This window comes from Rhodnius prolixus, unplaced genomic scaffold (genome assembly GCF_049639745.1).
Source record: "Rhodnius prolixus isolate KJV_2025 unplaced genomic scaffold, Rpr scaffold_7, whole genome shotgun sequence".
Taxonomy (NCBI): domain Eukaryota; kingdom Metazoa; phylum Arthropoda; class Insecta; order Hemiptera; family Reduviidae; genus Rhodnius; species Rhodnius prolixus.
Window position 1 is genome coordinate 7,606,109 of NW_027411582.1, and position 21,313 is coordinate 7,627,421.

The following is a 21,313-nucleotide window of genomic DNA, read 5'->3' on the forward strand; positions in this document are numbered from 1 at the left end:
TTGATGTGAACGTAAACTGTTTGATTTGGTTGGTCTATGAACTGGCGCAGAAACTGGATGTTCAAAGCAAAACCAGGGAAGAGATATGTAAGACGAGTGCTGAAACAACATGAAGACGTCTTTTATCTGGCGGTTCAAGATATGAAATATATCGTCCAGTGTTATCTTGGTTAGTAGAATCTGTTATTGCTTGAGTTAGAAATGAAGGAGTTCTTTCATGACCCTCCAAAGCTTCTCAAACTTCTAAGTCTCTGTCATGGCAACCATTGGCTTTTAATCTCACCTTAGCCAATTCGCCACTCCTACTTGCTTCTCTCCTAGCATGACCTTTCGCAGAAGGTAAAATTTTAAATTTTCCAGAAAGTCTTAGGCTCCATTCCTATGTTTGTCCTGAACTGGTATAACCACTTACACAACTTCTGACGGATTAACCGTACCAGAAAGCTCTAAACTCATAGTACTAACTCTCTCAATACTTATGGATCCAAAGTTTTATCTAGAATCTGAGATTTTCAGCCTAGAAAGATTAGATCCAGATGAATCGTTTAAAAAGTTCACGTGGAAACCATTGGTGAAGGGCCGAGGAAATGTTTGGGTAAGTTATAGAAGTTTCGGGTTATAATTGTGTACAATAAAAATTTGAAAAATATAATTACATTAAACTGTTTCAGGTATGAGACTTACACAACTTTTGCTAAAAACAACGACGAGTGGAATTTTAGAGAATCATGAAATATCACAGAATGGAAAAAAAACGTAAGTTTTTTTGTAAAGAATGATATGAAATCATTTTTGGGTACTTAAAAATTATTTTCAAAACCAGTTATCTTCTATAAATCTTTCTTATATACATATGTAAAATTGAAAAAATGAAATTATTGAAGATAATCCGAGATTTATGTGAAAAAGGTGTGATTTAGGCCTTTTTACTCGCATTTGCAATGATTTGTTCAGAATTCTTTTGGGGATAGATTGAAGTGTATGTTACTTATATGACTGGCCAAGGAAGTGTTCTCATCTCAATCGAAGAACTTTTCTTTCAGTTTTAAAGAAGGTAAGTGCTTCATCAAGTATGCTTCACGTGCGATCCGTAGTGATAACATTCTAAATTTAAGTGTATTTTCATCGATTAATAGAAGTAGTAACTAGCATTTTACCTTTTTGTTTATGTGTGTAAGTTGAGTTTATTTTAAGGCACAAATTGAAAGAATTGCAATTTAATGTTATTATTTTTCATTGCTATTTGTAGAATTTGCTTAGAAAAGCAAAGCTTTATGGTAGATTTTCGTTCGATTGGAATCTTCGCTATTAACGTAGGGCTTTCTGGAATAGTTGGGGGTCAATTTTAGTAATGTGTCATTTCCAACGGAATCTATTGAAGTATATCTAATAATAGCTGACTATAATTTATCATAATTTGTATGGAAAGGAATTATTGAGCAACATGTTTTAGTATCTGTAGTGTTGATTATTACTCAATAGTTTAGGTGGATGATAATTTTCTCCTTTCTAATTTTTAAGAAAGATTTAGGTGTAACAATGTTTGTGTTGAAATGAAGGCCTTCAACGCTTCAGCTCTTTCTGTTGGTTTTTCATCTCAAGATAATCTATTTATTTCTGACTTCTCATTTTTGTATAAATAAGTAATTATCTGTAAGGTGAGATCTCTGTTTTAGATTTATGAAAATCAAGGATGAACGGTTTGCTCTTGACTTTCGTATCTTCTCCTTCATGCTATCATCTTTATTTATTCACATAAAAGTTTCGTTATTTCGTAACTCCTTGAAATGGTATTTTTATTTCATTGATAATTGAAGTAATATTAAAATACTGTACGCTATACACATCATTAGTCTAATTTAGTGGCAAAGCTTGAACTTCATTCATAATTTCGATATCAAAATTGCATTAAAACAGATTTTAATGTTATTATTTTGTTCTTCAGATGGAACCTTCGCCCAAGAACTGTCCTTTGTCGACTTGCTTGTTGCAGAGATGGCCTTTCATCACATCCAGCATGTAAGTTGAGATAATTCGTATCTATTTCTACATTCCATTAAATAAATCAATGATGAAATCTCCGTACCTACCATGTTATCTTATGGAGCTGTTCTTCATGTAATTTTATCCATTGTTTATTACATCTTAAGCATCTTAACATCAATTAAACCTTTATTCCGATAAATTAAATATTTTCCTTTGAATCTGAATAAGAAGTTGTAATTTCGTGCAATAGAATCTTTAAATTAGATTGAAAAAATAAGACGTCAAACATTCATATTAATCTAAACTATTTTTCTGTGGTACTAAACATTTTTAACTAATGAAACTTGTTTTCAAGAACTATCTGTAATTAACCCCATTGCCAATGAAAACATATTGATTCATCGAAATTAAACTTATTTTTATTGATAAGTTCTTTAAAAAATAGTTTAAATGTCTAGCTTTTTTCAAGGCAAATTAAACTTCAACTGGTTTAATTTGTTGGAAACAGACTAAACTAAGATTTTGTTTGTAAAATGCTACCGTATTGCAATAAGTGCAAGTGAATTTCTATCATTTACTAAGGTTTTAATATATGAAAACTTTCAGCCCTTGGCCGACTCGCAGCCCAGTAAAACTGAGACATAATCTAAAATGATTACTTTTGAGGGAATTTCTTTGAATCTTGCAGCACTTCCGTAAATAAGAGGTGATTCCCATCCATCTCTATTCCTACAATATCCAAATAAGGAAATCTACCTACCACTCTGTTGTCTTCCAGGTAATCTTATCCATTATTTATTAAAACTTAACCATTTTAACGTGATTAAACCTTTTTGTTAAAGAAAGTTTTAATTTGATTGGAAAATTGAAAGGTACGAGAAAAAAAAGTCGAGTGTTTATTTATAAAATGTTTATTTCACTTAAAAGACTACAGTAAACTGCTATTTTGATAATGAATTAAGTCCATATAATTACTAACAATGTTTTGCTTTCTTGCGCTTTCATTATTAAAGATTGATCTAGTTTTATTTAAACCTATACAAATTAACATTGATTTCCAAGGAGGTTGAGTTTTATTTGTAGACTCATTCAGGAAACAGTCTATCTCATTGTGTAATGTTATTTTTCAGAGTTGAAACAGGCGAAACTGGAGTGCTTCCTGCAAAGAATGTTCATGGAATCAAGCCAAAGTGAAAAAGAAGTTGGAAAACATCTATCCAACTGCAACTCTTCCAATTCTTTTATTATTTAGTCTATTATTTGTAAAAAAAATATATTTTAAGTTTGAAAATGTAATTTAAATTTAAATTTTATAATGTAGATAATTTTAAGAATCATTACCTAAAAGATGTAATTGAATTTAAAATGTGTTTGTATTACGAAAGCAAAAAAATGTATAATTGGTACCAAAATAAAGAATTATCTATAAATTATTAAAAATGTCATTATTTATTTTCTCTTTTCCCATAGTCTTGTTATTTTTATTATATTTGCAAAGTTACAACTAAAAACAAAGTTAAAAAAGACTAAAAATGATAAGAGGTCAATAAAGTAATGTAAAACTAAAAATTCCGTTTATATTAAACAGAAAAAATAAAATAAAATAATAGTAGTATGAAAAAATGGCGTGAGAGAGCGTTAAAAAGCAGAAAAAGTAAAAAAAGTTGAAAAAATAGCATGAGAAAGACGTGAAACAAAAAAAAGGATAATTAGTTCACATATTTGCCACCAGGTAGCAGAACCTACTGGACTTGCATGCTTAGTAAACAAAATTTAGTTCATATGTTTGCCACCAGGTAGCAGCACTAACACTGTTTATATACTACTGTCAAACAAGATGTCTCCTCAGTACGACTACAGAGTCGTACTCGTGAGGAGGGGGTCATGTCGCTCGTCGCTCCAAAAATATCTAATCTAGTCAAAACAACTTTCTCCACATAAACAATCTTGATAATATGTCATGTGTAATGGTTAGGGAGATGTGTTCACCTCGACGGTCGGAAGGCAACTATTCGCCCCACCCGGCCCGGCCCGCGCTGCGAACTTTCTTATATACCCTCTAGATGGCGTCAATATCACCATGACAACGGGCTCCCCCCCTACTTTTAGTTCCACCAGCTGTCACTAGATCGCTCGCGCTGTCTGTTTTACCTCTCGTAGCCTTGCTTGCACACTCTCAAGACTTTAGCAGCCATTGTTGTAACCTTGCTATCTTCTTACACACTCTCTAGACTTTTGCAGCCATTGTTGTAACCTTGCTTAGTGCTTCTTACACACTCTCACGACTATGGCAGCCATTGTTGTAACCTTGCTATCTTCTTACACACTCTCTAGACTTCGGCGGCCATTTTTATAACGACCCTGGCAGCCATTTTTTACCTTTTTTTATATTTTCTTTTAATTTCTACGCAATTTTTTCATTTTTTTTTTAATTTTTCATATTATTGAGAGATTAAAAGGGAAAATAAATACAATATTTTTATAATTAAATCGTTTATTATTTATTAATTATTTATACATTTTTTACAATAAATTTTTATAAAATCTTTACAACCTTAAACTCATATTTAACCACGTTGGTGACTCTCTAGACTTTTATACGTCTTCCTTTCACCCAAATTTTACCATGTTGCCGACTCACAAGGCTTATAAAGGACCACCTTACACCCACTTTTAACCACATTGGCGACTCACAAAACTTATATAGGACAACCTTACTCATACTTTTAACCATGTTGGTGACTCACAAGACTTATATTATTATAGGACAAGAATATATTATATTATAGGACTACCTTAAGCCCACTTTAAACCATATTGGTGACTCACAAGACTTATGTAAGATTACTTAACACACAATTTTAACCAAGTTGGTGACTTTTAAGACTTATATTGGATTACTTTACAGACACTTCTAATTGAATTAGTGATATTTATGACTTATAAAGAACCACCTTACATAAACTTTTAACCATATAGGTGGATCACAAGACTTATATAGAACCACCATGCAGTCACCAACATGGTTCAATGTGTAAGGTGGTCTTATATAAGTCTTGTGAGTCACCAACATGGTTAAATGTGGGTGTAAGAAAAGGAGGGCCTATATAATTCTTGTGAGTCATCAACATGGTTATATGTGAATGTAAGATGGTCTAATACAAGTCTTGACAGTCACTAACATGATTAAATGTGAGTTTAAAGTGGTCATAGTTATAAGTCGTGTGAGTCGCCAACATGATTAAATGTGAGAGTAAGGTAGTCCTATATAAGTCCTGTGATTCCCCAACATGGATAAATGTGGCTGTAAGATAGTTCTATATAAGTCTAGTGAGTCATCATGGTTAAATGTGAGTGTAAGAAGGTACCATATAAGTCTTGTGAGCCGTTAACATGTTTACATTTAAGTGTGCTGCATAAGACTAGTGAGTTGCCAATATGGTTAAATGTGAGTGTAAGAAGGTCCTATATGTCTTGTGAGTCGTCAAAATGGTTAAATGTTAGAGTAAGATAGTCCTGTATAAGTCTAGTGATTACTTAGTGTGTTCATTATGTATAACAAAAAACTCACATACTTCAGTTACGTTCAGAAATCCGATGTTCTCTAAGCAGATTCCAGGAAAGTATCTATGTCTTTGATGGAGGTTGAGAACCCATCCATTTCAGGAAGATATCTTAGGTGCTGACGTAGTGTTTCCTGTAAAATAAAAAATAGCTCAATTTGTGGTTTGCACTTATTTATGGGGATGTACAGTTGGTTAATAATGCTTACATTGTCAGATAAGAGTTTTTTTTCCTCTTACTTCAGTTCGAATTTGTGGGGACTGATAAATTTCTGGACTTAAAGGGATTCCGTTTTTCTTAAGCAATAAATTCATGATCAATTCAAGAAAATAAAACAATGGAGGACAATTTAAAAAATTGTACTCTCCCTCTTCGTTTAATAATCAATTTAATTTCATACTAAAGTTGGCAAGTTCTCAAACTACTTTTTTTTATTATTACACTATTTTGAAACTATTCACTCCTTATTCATGAAAATAAATTATATATCACGCATTCTTTAAGAATAATATATACACATATATTGCAAAAAACTTACATATTAATGTTTTGTTCAGAAATCCGATCTCTGTACAGCCCAATATATAGCACTGCAGGAAAATATGACGATACCAGAGGTTTCAACCAATTCCGGAAGATAACTAGTATTTGATGAGGTGCTCCTTGAAGAAAGAAAAAATAAATGGCTTAATATTCAATGTAAAATTATTACTTAGAAGAATTTGCAATTCAAAAAGTAATGTTTATATCTGTAGATCAACTTAATTAAGTAAATAAAGAGGAATTTAGAAATTATCTGAGTTTTGATTCTTCCCTTAGTTCGAATAGTGTAGAGAATGGCAAACTAATACTTAAAGGGATTACTTTTCCCTTAGGCAATAAACAAATATTAAATGATTAACTCAAGTGAATACAGTTTTGAGAACAAATTGAAGAAATTGTACTTTTTCGTGTAATAATCATTTGAGGTTCACAAACTACTTACGTTAATTTGAATTCATTTCATGTTTTCAAAACATAATCACAATGTTTTATACAAATATGTAGTTTGGAGATTTAATAAAATATTTCCAAACCAACGGCTCTAATTTACTAATGTCTAACTTTCCTACCATGATCAACAAATGGAGTACAATAAATAAGTAGCATTGTCTGTAATCGTAGCAGTTTCAAAATCTATATAAATTTGTATAAATTTTGTATTCTCAACTAAGTTTAAATTGTCAATATTTTCAATGATTGGTCGATAAAACTGAATATTCAATTTCTCATTAAACTTGTTTTCAATCAAATTACCGGTACACCTAAAAAAGATAACTGAAGATACTGATAACAGTCTCAAGTTTTCGTTTTTACATGTTTGTTACTTCAAAGTAACAGGAAACGTTACGAAACGAAACAACATTCATTTAGATGAAGTAAAAAATTTAATGGGCCTTAGATTTGAACAAATTCCAAATGAAATCTGGATAGATCGAAAAGATTATATTGAAAAAATTATCAAGTAAATTTAATATGGGTGTAAACCCAGAAAACTCAGATTACGAAGAACTTAAAAATAGTATCAACAATCACTATTAACTAAAATTGCCATTACAAGAATGAATAGGAAGCTTAATGTTATTGGTTGCAATACTGGCAGAGGACTGATCAAGAACAAAGAATAATTATATAGAAAAACTTGCTAATTCATACATGAATTCAATAGTAAATATTCCACCTGAGAAACAGGAGAGGGTAGAGGTACAAATTTGGCAATAAACTGCTCTCTTACACGAGTGGAAAAGCTCAATAAACTAGAAAATGCTGAATATAATGTTTATAGTTATGTGGATAGTGATTGGCTTATATCTATAGATTGCACGTTTCCGAAATAGCATGGGAAACTTCATGCATAATGGCATGGTAGGTAATATTGATTATATTACCATGATGTGAAGATAAAGTTTAGTGCAACCTAGTGTACTATATCCCTATAATTGACATTAAATTTGGAATGAATAAAAGTCTTTGAGTTTGACTTTTCAAATAAGAGATGTTATTATTACTTATATTAAGTAATATAAATATATAATATATTAGAAACAGTATAACAATATAAACAAGGAAATAGAAACTAGGCTTTACTAACTTTTCCTCCATTATGTTCGCTCAATCTTCACTCCTCCACAGGTATCACACTAGAGATTAATAAAAAGAAGAAATTATTTCTTTGTCATCATTTCAGTTTGGAAATGTCCTAACTGGATCCCTAATCTCCACTTAAGAATGTCGACAACTGAGCTCGCGAAGCCATCCATTCCTTAAAGCTATACAGACATAGGAAAAAATGCTTAACAATATTAAATCTGAATATTAACTTTACTTTCTGTAAGAAAGAAAGAGGCACGTATAAAAACGAAGTTTACTATTTACATGAGAATTCATTTCTATGTGTTTCTTAATAATTATTTCGTTTTTGCCTCAGAATTTTCTACTATGTTTAAATTTAATTCATAAAATATTGTTTATTTTGATTTAAGTACTTTCTACCAAAATAAATTTGGTATTTTTATTAACTAAAAACGAATAATAATTGAGAACTTTGATTTTACTCGCCGCAGCACACATTTTAATTCTATCCCTGACAAGTTTCGGGCTTTAAACCATCCTTAGAAATGGACTAATCAGAACAGATAACACACAACCTCTTTGCCACGTTACTATCTCGCCCACCACTGGTTGACTGAATGAGGGAGGTTACCTGGTGTTTATATGTATTATTTAAGACTCCAAATGTTAATGAATTGAACCACAATTTGTCAAAATGATGAAACAATAATTAATGAAACCTAGTACTTGTTAAGGGTTATATATTTAGTACATATTTTAGAACGTAAAGTTGGAATTTTATTTTACATGGGGGGCGCGAATTTAATTTATGAAAAAGCGGAATTAAACTAATTTCATTTGAACAAGGAAACAATTGTTGCTAAAATATTGATGAATATAATGTTTTTGAGATTGACTCTTACGTTTTGCAAATTACTATTCTTTCTAAGATGTCCATCCGTTTCCTCTTCTTTCTTTTATGTAACAGCGTCATTGTGTTATTGATACCGTCATCCTTACTCGAGGTTTTCAGGACTAGTTACTTGAAAAGGTTGCTTAGTTTGTATGTATTGTTTCCAATGAAAGTAATAGTGGCGAAAATGTTGGAATAGGCTGGACATATAACCCTTATATTTGGCTATTTGCACGTAGTGAGTTACAGGGTCAGTAGGCTCTATGTTTATTCCGAATTGTAAGTTGTTGTCTCTTCTTGGAAGTGGGATAACCAGCAAGTTAATAGTAAAAATGAAAAATAAATAATATAAAATAAGAATAAATGTATTTTCGATAGCACAAAATTGGAAGTACAGAAACTACTTACGTTCTATCATTCAACATTTTCAACACTTAAATGTTCCATACTTACATGTAGCCCTAGAATTTGAATTAAATATTTCCGAACTATTGGAACTAATGTGCAAATTTTTATACTCGGACAACATTCAAAACAAAATAAGCATTATTGCCTTTTGTCAAAGCAGTTTGACAATTGATTCTACAATTCTTTTGTTTGCTTTTTTTAAATTAATAATGTCTTTGAATTTGCTATTTTTAAAATTTGGCGAACGATATGTTTACATAGTTAGAATCTTTTGGAGGATAAAATAAATTTTGAAAACATTTCAGTTGAATTTTTTGATCTGTTGGACATAAAGTAGCGCCCAAGCAACAGTACTAACTTACAGAGTAACAAATTTTTTGAAGACTTACGTTGACTTTAAACTCGACAGAATATTTACTTAACGATCTAACCAAATTAGTGAGCAATTCATTTAAAGTATTGGGAAAAAGAAACAATAATAATAATAATAGTAAAGCAAAATTTATTTATCTATTTTATAGAAAGGTAAAATAATTGCTTTCATAGTAAAAATACGATGAGTTAGGGGAAACATTTATGTAATTCTGAGTCAGTAATGTGTCTTATTAAAAAAAATCCTTGAATATTATTAGTTTATCAATTTATATTGAATATTATTTATATTATCAATTTATAAACAATTTTTGCTATTACAAATTAGAATTACAGACATTGTCACCCTGTATATAATTAAATAATTTTGTTATACTGACATATCAGTTATTTACTGTAGCTATCAACATGAATAATAAAAATGTCTTGTATGAAATTAAAGTATGAATTCAACATACCATTGCGATTTAGTGGAAATCCAGTTATCGATCTTGCTGAGACAGGCTTTAGATTGAAATTTTTTCTGCATTTTAAACTGTTTAGAGTTTAATATCCCTGCAATTAAACGTTCCATTAATGTATTTTGTTCGTGTTGTTTTTTCTAACTGCAAAGGAGTGCGTTACTGAGGGATTTAGCTATAAATCAATACAAAATATATTTTCCAAAATTAATAATAAAATTTGCTTGTTTGTTTTTCTATTTGGTTCTATTCTACGAATTTTTATTTTAATAACACAAAATTAAAATATAAAGTGTCCTATTTTGCTGGCGGGTTATAACGTCTAACTACCAATTAGATATCGTGAACACACATACTTAACTATTATTATATTCCCTGACAAATAAAAAGTAGTTATTCTCGGGATTCGAACTGGGGATCTCCCACTTACAAAGCCACACTTCATAACCACTAGACCAATATCTGTCCTTGAATTAATAATACAAATTTAGAATTTTAGCAATGCCCCTTAATAGTAAACAACTGGTGAAACCGTACATTCTGCTGAAAAGGCACATTAGAAAGGTGCTCAAGATTCAATTCCTTAAGAACAACTTAAAATTATTTTTTCAGGGAACAATCTTCAAACCAAATTGGAAAGCATTTAGAGAGGGAAATCTAGAAAGTTTAAAGGCAAGCAACATGGTGTTATTTTTTAGAAAATCTGGAAAAACTATCAGTTTATTCAACTTTTTGTTGTCTGTTGTCAGCCAAAATGTTTACAACGGATGTAACAGTAGAATCAAAACGGAATACGAGTATCTAGTTTAGGTTCTTTTCTACACACTTTTGATTTATGAGATTCTATTTAACGCCCACTATAGATTATTTATGTGTTAAAAGAAACGACGCACCAAATCAAGTCTTTAAAGGCTAACAATTTATTCTTGTGACTTAATTTCAAGTAAAGCAAGATTAGAGGTATCCAAAAACAAAGGTTAATAGGTTATTTTCATTCGGATTGTCACTTTACAACTCACTCTCATATATTGAAATATAACATTACGAGTAAACGTTATTATTATTATTTAAATGAATACAGTACAATTCCTTGCAATCTACGAGTATGGCTTAGATATCTTTAATCAAATATTAATTAAGATAATGTCTGAGAAGAAGCCTCAACTCTATACCCTCGGTAGGGTTTATAAATTTAATACTGATTCCCCCTGCCCGTTATGTGGAAAAAATAAAGATGATCTAATTCATTCCTTAATTATCTGCTCGATATTAGATGTCTTAAAGCTATGTCCACACTTGAATACAAAGTCGAGCGATTGTCTATAGGCATGTATGGGGACTGTCTATAGACATGTGTTCAGACTATATATATATATATATATAGACAGTATAGAGACTTTGTCGCGTGTACACACTTGAATGCCTTGTTCTTCATTAGTTGCTAAATATGACTGACCTTGTTGGGATCGCTGCTTGCGCAGTTATAATTTTGGATAATGAAGAAAAACGGAAGAGACGTTGGTGGAGGCGTGTGAAATTTTTGCGGAGGGACCTCGTTTCGGTTGCAATTTACTTTCAACCCTAAAAATAGAAGACAGCATGGGTTTACGAAACTTTACCCGTTTGACCCCAAGTGATTTCGAAGATTACTCCAGCATTTAGGCAGAACTATTGAGAAAAGAGAAAGCAGATGTAGAGAAACCATTCCACCATCTCTGAGATTGGCAGTGGCGCTGCGTTTTCTGGCAAGTGGAAAATCGTTCACCAGCCTCATGTACACTTTCTTTTAGCTTTCTTTTTTTACTACGATTTTTATAATCGGGGTTAGTCACTTCCCACAAACAAGCAGCCAAGTGGAAATCTTCTAGACGTTGCCTATATACAGAAATCGCTCGACTTTGTATCCAAGTGTGGACAAGGCATAAGATCCAAGTATCTACATATGCATAACATTAATTTTTCTTCCTGTATTCAACATTAATTTTTCTTCCTGTATTCAACCTAAAATTGTGTTGGAGAGTCTCATATGTTTCGACTCGGTGAAATAATTAAAATATATGTACTTTTTTATAATTAGCTCTATAAAATTTAGAAATTTGTTTTCGTTAATTTAATAGCTCTTTTTCTTTTTTATTTTATTGGCAAAAGTGAATTTATTTTTGTTTTTGTTCTCTTTCTTTTTTCATGTATTTTATCTTTTGAATTTTATCCGTGTAAAGGCACGGGTCAACCCCTTGCTACAATTGTATATTATAAGCAAGTTACAATAAATAAATAATTAAGGGCGTGCAATAAAAGTGGGCACACTCGTACATAGAAACAGCACACCCTTCAAATGTAATGTCATAAATCGGACTTTACCTTTTATTAGATACTTATTTTGGACTAAAAATACATTTTCCATGAAAATCTAATATTGGAAATTAAATTCATTCATACTACATTTCTAAGTAAAATACTATTTGATAATTTTATTCAATAAAAAGAAAGAATTGAAATTTCTTACAATACTATATTTAAACTATTTGGGAATAGTTGCTATTGATTTCTCTAAGTATGAAAAAGAAGTTACTGCATAAAGAAAACTTAAATATTTGATTAAGAGAAAGAGAAAAAATACATCAAACGAATTATTCATTCTTCACCTAAATTTGTTTATTCCTTTCATTAGACTATTAAAATTACCCTTATTGGTAATTTGCATATTATAATAACCCAGCGATCTTATACGAGTATATGAAGCAGATAAATTTCTTTCATTTTATAGTGCATGAAAACTTTATGTAAATGAATCAACATGGGTCAAAGTTATTTATGTATTTATTATGCTGACTAATGCATTGATTTCTATAAAAGTTGCAGCCTATTTTATTTTACCTAATAAAGAAGAGGATAATTGCAAAAATATGGAGATACTTACAAAACAAGTAATTACTACCTACTACTTGTCTCATAAATGTACCGCTCTAATTACAACTAAGGAAATGTTTCAAGATTTTAATACAGATCTAGGAACCAGTTTTATGCAGATAACTCCTCAAGAGAAGTGTGATCAAGGATTGGTGGATATTATTGCTGAGGGCTTTAAACAAAACTGCGACGGGTAATTGTAAAAACAAAAACAAAATCATTTAGAATACAAAATAATATAAATTAACGGAAATAACCACTTGCTGTAATGTATTATATAGACTAATAAATATTTGACCCATTTTTACACTTACATTGTACAAGTAAAAGACCCTTTGTGTTTTCTTAAAATATGGCATACATCACTTTAAACGACCTTCCACAGGCTTAATCCCAAATTTTTCTTTTTATCCGATTGTAAAAACAAACGAAATCATGCTATGGAAATACTTTCTGCTCAAGAATCAGATATTACAGTAAATATCGTTGTAGCTGAAATAGACTTCAACGACACTAATACGTCTAAGTTTGGACTAAATCATCATGAAGGTGCAATAAGATTAAATTAATTGGAACTTTGAATCAATTACTTGTATTTATTTTTACATATTCCAAAATTTCAGACTGGCCAATAACATTATGGACGAATGACTTTAGCAAACTCGCTAGTTCACCAAGGCGAACAATAGTTATTTATTTAACAAGTGTGGAAAGTAGTACTTTTCCTCACGCGAGGCAGGGTTTGCACGCACGAGCGAGCGAAGCGAGCACAAACGATTGTGCATTCTCTTTTAGTAAAAGGACAAAAACTTTACAATATATTACCTTCTACACTTCAACGCAGCTAGGGTTTATCACCAACATCCATTACACCCACGATTTAATTAGTTGAATTGGTCCTGAGTCTGGTAGTCCAGATTTTCTCCTCTTAGAAGCCCCACCAGCACATGTATATTCTGCCACTGAGAACACTGGTCCAGATGTAGGCAGTGAATTCTTGGATCTAATGACAGAAGATAATGGTACGCCAAAATACAAATAATTTGGTGTGATCATTCACACGAATTAATCATGCTAAATTCTATAGTAAAAAACGCTTATAATTGTGCATTCTCTTAAAAGTTATACTTCACAATGTTAAAAGAAATGCAAGTGCCATCATCAAAAAATAATATCCGCGCAACAATGTTGTACATCCGGCCGATAAAATTTCTTTAAACTTAAAATTTTGACACCGAGTTTAACCCCTTCTTAAACAGTCACAACTTTTTTAACAGCATGACAAGAATCGATAAAATTGGGATATATATGGAAGAAAGTAATTAACGCCACAATTACCAATATTCTGGTATTATTACATCTATACAGAGCCTCACAAAAGTTTTCATACACCCTAATATACCCTATATACCTCACAAAAGTTATACATTGATCTATCAATATTTTATTTTAAAATGTATGATATCTTCACATAAACAAGTCAATTTTGAATCTTAACCTAATGAAAGGCAAACGTTAAAACAAGTAAATATTGGCAAAAATATTTGCTCAGTAGCTTTACTTAAATACCCAAATAAAGATGAATCTGTGTGGTAAAAACGTCTCCGTCGAAGTAAGAAAATTCGTAATTTAACGCTGGGAAAAATTGAAAGTTACCGAAAGAACAATGAAATAGTCAATGCGCTGTTTTCAGAACTGCAATCCATAATCTAAAATTTTAAATTCCCGTTATACAAAATTATAGAACAGAAAATTGAGCTAAACCCTCATATTAGTGCCCCTAAAATACGGTTAGAGATTAAACAGATTCAGAGAACTGAATTAAACATGATAGTGCAGAAACTGTGAGGAGGGTTCTGCGAAATGTAGGATACAGTGCTAGAGTATACCGCAAACAAGCAAGCAAATTTATATTTGGCAAAGGATTAAAAATGGGATGAAGTGGTTTTCAGTGACGAAAGCAAATTTAATCTTTTTAGGTCTGACAGGTTTGGAGAAGAGTGAATAAGGAGCTCGAGACGAACAATATTAGAACAACCGTCAAGCATGGTGTTGGATCAGTTTTGGTCTGGGGTTGTATGTCGTCCTCTGCTCCTGATAACCTGTATTTTATGGTTGGGCTCATGGATCAGTGTGTGTATGCTGACATTTTAAAAAAGTATTTAAGGAAACAGCTAATCAAAATCACTTCAATACTGATCATTTTATTTTAAGTAGACTAGATAACAACCTTTAATTTTAATGCATTCCGCAAACCAGTTGTCACGCAAAACTTGGGTTGAGATACATGATTCATTACAATTATTATAAGGAAGAAAAACAAAAATAATTTGTCTTAATCATGGCAATCCCTATCATTAAGCTTGTACACTTCAATTACTCTCTACAGGAATTCAACACACATCACTCTGCAAACGTCGCTTCACAAAAATTTCAGTTAAATCAATAACACACCTGTAACAGCTCCTTTCAAATCAAGAACCCTTACGCGCACTTCTTCTGACATGAAGTCGAATAAACTCGACACAGCCATTCACAGCTCAACTATTATCGTACGGCTTTGTTTTATCAATTTTATTTCCCTTTCACTATACTGCACTGTGCATACGCTCAAAATAAATACCTACGGCCTGTAGTCTAAAGAATAACCAACACAAATAGAAAAACGGTGAGTGAAAACCTCAAAGGCGAAAAACCTCATTATGCTAAGATTAGTAGATAGCATCCAAACAAAATATAAATTTGAACTTTCGATTTTTCGTTTTTGAGCTCTCTAGTTTCACCACACTGAACATTTTCAAAAAACAATTTTTGGGACTTAGGGGACCTCAAAACGAATATACATAGAATAATTCTATTTCGTTAATTTGTCTCGATTACAATATGCTTACTTAGCCTACAGTAAGTGAACGAAAAAGTTATTGTTTCATTATAATCAAAACTAATTAATTAGTTAAAAAACAAACATACTACTACATTCTTCTACTAAAGAAAATAGTACATCAGTAAGACTCTAAAACAAATAGATATAATAACTAAGACTATTTTGCACCAATCACGAATTTTCTTTCATGAAAGAGTAGATGTAGACTCCAAACTTCTGTCTGCAATTGCCAGAAATATTGGAAAATTATAGCCAGTTGGACAGAAAGATGTGGAGATAAAAACAACTATTAAGGCCGGGGATCGATGATTCAATTAGGGTACACCCAACAAAGGATATTTTGGAGAGAAGATAACCAGTATTACGGCGGGGTGGATGATAAAAATGGAATTGACCTTATTTTTATATACAATAAAAAAAATGAAGGAAAATTTGGAATTTTATAGCTAATTAGGGCAGAAAAAAAAAGATTTTAAAGAGATTACTACTCCTAATAAGACCGGGATAGATAGTATACTGGGTCGGACCCAATTTTGACCACAAAAAAAAACGAACAATGCACTTTGTATTCAATCAGAACATAGGTAAGCACTAAAATAATGTAAATAAACTAGACACGATTACGATTACAAAATAAAGTAAAACATGAAACTTACTGCTCGATGTCACGGTAGATGCAACCTTGTGCTACCTTCTTTTCCCCGACTCAGTGTTGCCACTCGGTTACTAGCTTATTATTTTTTTTAACTCAGAGATGGGTACTGATTAAAAATACAATATAATATAAATTTACTTAATTAATTTTTTTAAATTTTAATCAGAATTTAATTGTTGAAATTAATCGTACTTTTGATCATTTGACAGTTAGATTAGATTATGGGAGGTGGGGCCTATGCCTCACGGCAGCGCAGCCAAAAGAGGCTTATTGTGCCATCCCCTTTTGATGTAGTAGATAAAACCTCCCCTACTAAAGAGGTGGAGGACTTTCCCTACTAGTTCTTTTTGCGCTACTATCTACTTTGGTCTCAAAGATCCAAAGGTTTCAAAGCGCAATTACTCGATTGCAACGCAATCGTACAGCCAGTGAGAGGCCGTTTCCTCCTCATTCTGACAAAATCTGCACAACGGCTCCGAACTAATAAGCCCTGTACTATGATGACTATGTCCTATGTGTTCTGTGTAAATGTATTGGAGGGGAGAAGTTACAGTATATTTTGCTCATGTTCATGTTGTAAGGCTGGGATATCCGCAGGGACGCCAAGTACCCTGAAGAAGTGGCTAATCCACTTCCCCCTAAGGTTCATTTGATAGTTTGTGAACTAAATTTCTAATTCAATCGTTAATAAAAAAACAACAACATTATTTTAATCGTTAATCAAACTGATTTAAGCCCTCACTAAATGACTTTTCAAAATGGTTTGTACCACGTTTTGGCGATGCCACCTTTCTGAGTATCTCCTTCAAAAACTTTTCGATTAATTATTTTAGACTTGGACTTCACAAGCATACGATTCACTAAACCAAGATAGGTCCATCCTTACACATATTTAACAGTGTAGGTGACTCACTAGACATATGTAGGACCACCTTATACTCTCATTTTACGAGAGTTAAATAAGGTTTTCTAAAATTCTATTTAGATATTTTAATGATTTCGTACCTCTAAGTATTTGCTTATTAAATTTCTAACCAAACTTCCGAGTAGAAAGAAAATCAATACACCGAAAGTACAGTTATAAAGAAAGTCTTTCTCTGTAATTTACTATGAATTCGCCAAACGGATTATTTGGAACTGATTTAATGGCGTACTTAAGCATAAATGTCAGTTTGACTTGGATTTTTTTCTCTATTAATACATTGGTTCAGGGGGAATGTGTCGCATTCTATCAACATTATTATTCATTTGATCACTCTTTTATTTTTAATATGCAATTCTAAGTCACAATTCTAGAAAATTCAATTCATTTCGTAAATTACGGTAAGAAAAAGTCATGTGAGTGTTCTTACGAGATTCTTTTCTTGAGAAAGTAAAGTGAAACTGTCGAATATTGGCGAAAACTATTCGAAAACGATCTTAACTTAATAAAAAATTTCCTTGAAAATTGAGAATGATTCTTTTTCAAATATTAAAATTTTGTTAGCATTTATTCTCAACATCTACGTAAGATTAATATTACTTCTATATTAAGCAAAAAAAGATCATAAAAGATTAAGAAAAATAAGTGAGAGGTATTGAAGTACCATTGTTAAGCACGCTTTCAGCAGCCGTGACTCGCTATCATTGGGCGGGGCGTATCTACACTTGTGGTGGGGGTATAGTAATACCACCAATAGCGTGACCTGCCCAACGTCTGCAACCGTACTGCAATGTGATTGGCCACTACTTCAAACGTGATAATTGCATAGAAATAATTAATTTAAATTTTTTTTTCCAACATTTCTCCCATAGGTATTTGATAAACTTTCGATTTAAACAAGAAAAAAATAATCCTTTAAAAATAAGATAAATAATATTTCTTTTGGGATAATAATTTATATTTTACCCAATTATCGTTAACAGAAACAAAAAAGTTGAGAATTTATATTGTTTAATCGTGAAATAGATTAAAGAGAAATGGGCTTAAGAGCCGCCATTAAGCTTACTTTACGCTCCATCCGGTGGAGAACTCTAGCGGCAATTTCTGTAAACATAAATGCAGTTTCTACATACATATTTACCCATGTTGACGACTCACTAGACTTATATAGGATCTCGTTACACTCATATTTAACCATGTTGGAGAATTCCTACACTTACAGATCACCTTACACTCGTATTTAACCTTGTAGGTGACTCTGAAAACTTAAATAGGACTACCTTACACTTACATTTATCCATGTTGATGATCCACTAGACTTATACAGAGTATCTTGCACGCATATTTAACCATATTGACGACTCACTAGACTTATATAGTACTATCTTACACCCACATTTAACCATGTTGGTGACTCACAACACTTATATAGGTCCACCTTGCATTCACATTTAATCATGTTGGAGGGTCACTAGACTTAATAAGACCACCTTACACATATAACGATGCTGGTGATCTATATAGGACTATGACAGTTAGACTTATATTTTTTCTTAAATAACAGTTTAGTCCTTGGGAAATGTGTCGCATTCCATCAACATCATTATTAAATTGATCTCTTTTTTTTTTTATGCAATTCTAGGATACAAGAAAATTCAATTATATTATCAGTACCACTGATATAAAGTTTATTTGGGTGTCCCAATCTATGGATCTGTTACAATATGCGGGTTTCTCCAACCTAGTTGACTTTGATCGCTTGGCTTCCTTAACAAGATATTCGTCGGGCTATTAGGTCGGCGGAGTTCAGCTAATGATCTGGACCTCCTTTCCCGATTTACATTCAGTGATTTTTATAGAGCTTCAATTCTGACCGAAGACCCATAGAATAAGCATGACTCGTCTGTACGCTCGGTTGGGGTTGGCTCAGAGACACATAGTTAAATTTACGTTAAAGGGAAATAAGCATATTATTATGTGTGACAGACAGGGTTATCCTTATTTATTAGTAGAAGTAAAAATACAATGGGATAACGTAGAAATACTAGCCTAGTTGTTATTATTACAAGGTAACATCCGTCTCTTGTCCCAAAACAAGACCAATGTTACATTGTATACGTACAATCTCACTTCGTTGAACGTAGAATAGGAAATACAATTAGTATAATTGGGAAATCAGACCTATTTAGTATGATAAAACGGAAAAGCCCTAAGTCTAAAGTCCCAAAACAAGACCAGTGTTAGAATGTACAGACAGGGTCGTCCTTAATTATTAGTAGATTTGAAAAAACAATGGGAAAACAGAAATTCTAGCCTGGTTACTGTGACTGTATGAATAAAACGCTGGTTCAATAGAAATGAAATCAGGTGATTAATCTGCAAACAACATGAACGCACTACAGCAACCACCGTCCTGTTGGTAGCGCTAGTGCCGATCATCACAAATTAAAAATATAAATACACAAATCAAAATATATAAACAAATCAAAATACTATTCAATAGAGCCTCATGCACACAATTTTTGTCTTAATAAAAATTATATCTAAACGCGTAACACTGGCAGTAAAAATGTTTTGTGTTGGGTGCATGGTGTACTGAGCTGTGGTGCATCAGCCGCTCCATGCGGGGAAATTTTAGAAGTGTTTTAAGAAATAGAAGTAGCCTTAAATTAGGAAAGAAAGTCACTTTCTTCGAAAAAAGTATGAAGCAGTATTTGAGCGAATGATAAGAGTGTCACACCAACGTAAAGTCTTGGAATATAACCTGACTGACGGTTAGTTATCACTCAGGTCCCTAGACAAAATAATTTTAATAATCCTGAGCTATAGATGTGTTCTAGTTCTGAATATTGCACAATCCTAACGAAGCTACTTGAACGTATATACGAATTTAGCTGAGAACATCTGACAGATCGCCGTAGATGGAACCACCTCGAATTGCTGTAGAAATTGAAAACATCAACACCTTTAATAAACGACAAAATCGTAAAGACTTTTTCACAAACCTACGTAATAAAGTTTTGGGTTGGAGGACGACCTTAAGGAGATGACGAGAAATGGTAAGTGGGATACTTATCTACTGGGAAGTACACGCAGCTAGTTCAACACGGCTGAAGGTTTCTTGCGGTGCCATAGAGTCTCAGAAATGGTGTGCGCAGTCAGACTTGCGAAGCTGCCAGAATACTCTCTAATCTATTGGACTACTGCTAACCTGAGTCTTCATTCTCAACAAATGTCCACTCAGAATACTTAATGGAAGTGGTACTGGCTCTGTTAGCCTGCTCCGGGGAGCAGTTGTCCGGGGGGCACCTCGTGGAGGTAGAGCTCAGATTTTTGCCCCCCAAAATGCCATCCTGCCTTTAATATCGTATTCCAACTGGTTTTCATCCTCTATTAAGCAGGCGTAGTAGCAAATCTCATTAACAATTGAGATGCATTACCTGCGATGTACAGAGGGGGAGAGAGAAAACCAGCTTTGGACCCGTTAAGGAATACGAATGTACAAAGTTTGGGTAGGGTAATGGACTAATAGCAGGAATGGCAGAATTCAGGATACGCTATTTGTGAAGAACCGCGCTGGGGGAGAAAAGCTTTTGAAATAAACTTGGGCTCGTTCAAGCAATAGACAGTAAACCAGGCGATAAATAGGAAAGAGCAAAGAAAATATGAATCCTGTATAAAATGAAAAATGTAGTATCAACCTGATGGAGTTAACCTAAGATTAAATATGACGCTCATCCTATATATTAACGGAAAAGTGTTTTATCTACCTCAAGGTGAAACACGAATATACCAAAAAAGAAATACTCTAAATAAAGTAAAATAGATAACTTATCTTGGAAGAAACCGAACAAACAAGGTGATACCAAAACTAGCTGGTTAGCTAGGGAGTTAAACAGAGCCACGACGAGAACGATTGAGGGCCCTTACTCATGAATTGCCTCGGAAAGTGACCTGTTAAATCTGGTGCTGGACAAATCTAGTAGTTACGTCTCTTAGTGAAATATTAGAGTATTAATGCTCCATTCATGTGCACTAAAGTTCAACTAGTTTCCACTTATGTTACAATTAGTGTGTCTTCTAATCGTCTAATCTTCATCAATGTGCACTACACTTCCACTAATGTGCACTAGTATTCTACTAATAT

General features: G+C 32.5%; 1 long non-coding RNA gene across 4 annotated transcripts; it reads right to left on the minus strand.

Moving 5' to 3' along the window:
* Window positions 1-3,294: 3,294 nt before the first annotated feature.
* On the minus strand, window positions 3,295-16,300 carry LOC141446864 (uncharacterized). 4 transcript variants are annotated; one of them, XR_012453945.1, is made up of 6 exons: window positions 16,246-16,300; window positions 13,531-13,708; window positions 9,793-9,889; window positions 7,682-7,730; window positions 6,089-6,212; window positions 3,295-5,683 (listed from the first exon to the last, which is right to left on the minus strand). It is a non-coding gene; the product is annotated as an uncharacterized lncRNA (long non-coding RNA). The 4 variants fall into 4 exon arrangements; XR_012453946.1 differs by having other exon boundaries at window positions 7,682-7,859; XR_012453947.1 differs by lacking the exon at window positions 16,246-16,300 and adding an exon at window positions 15,160-16,224.
* Window positions 16,301-21,313: the final 5,013 nt, after the last annotated feature.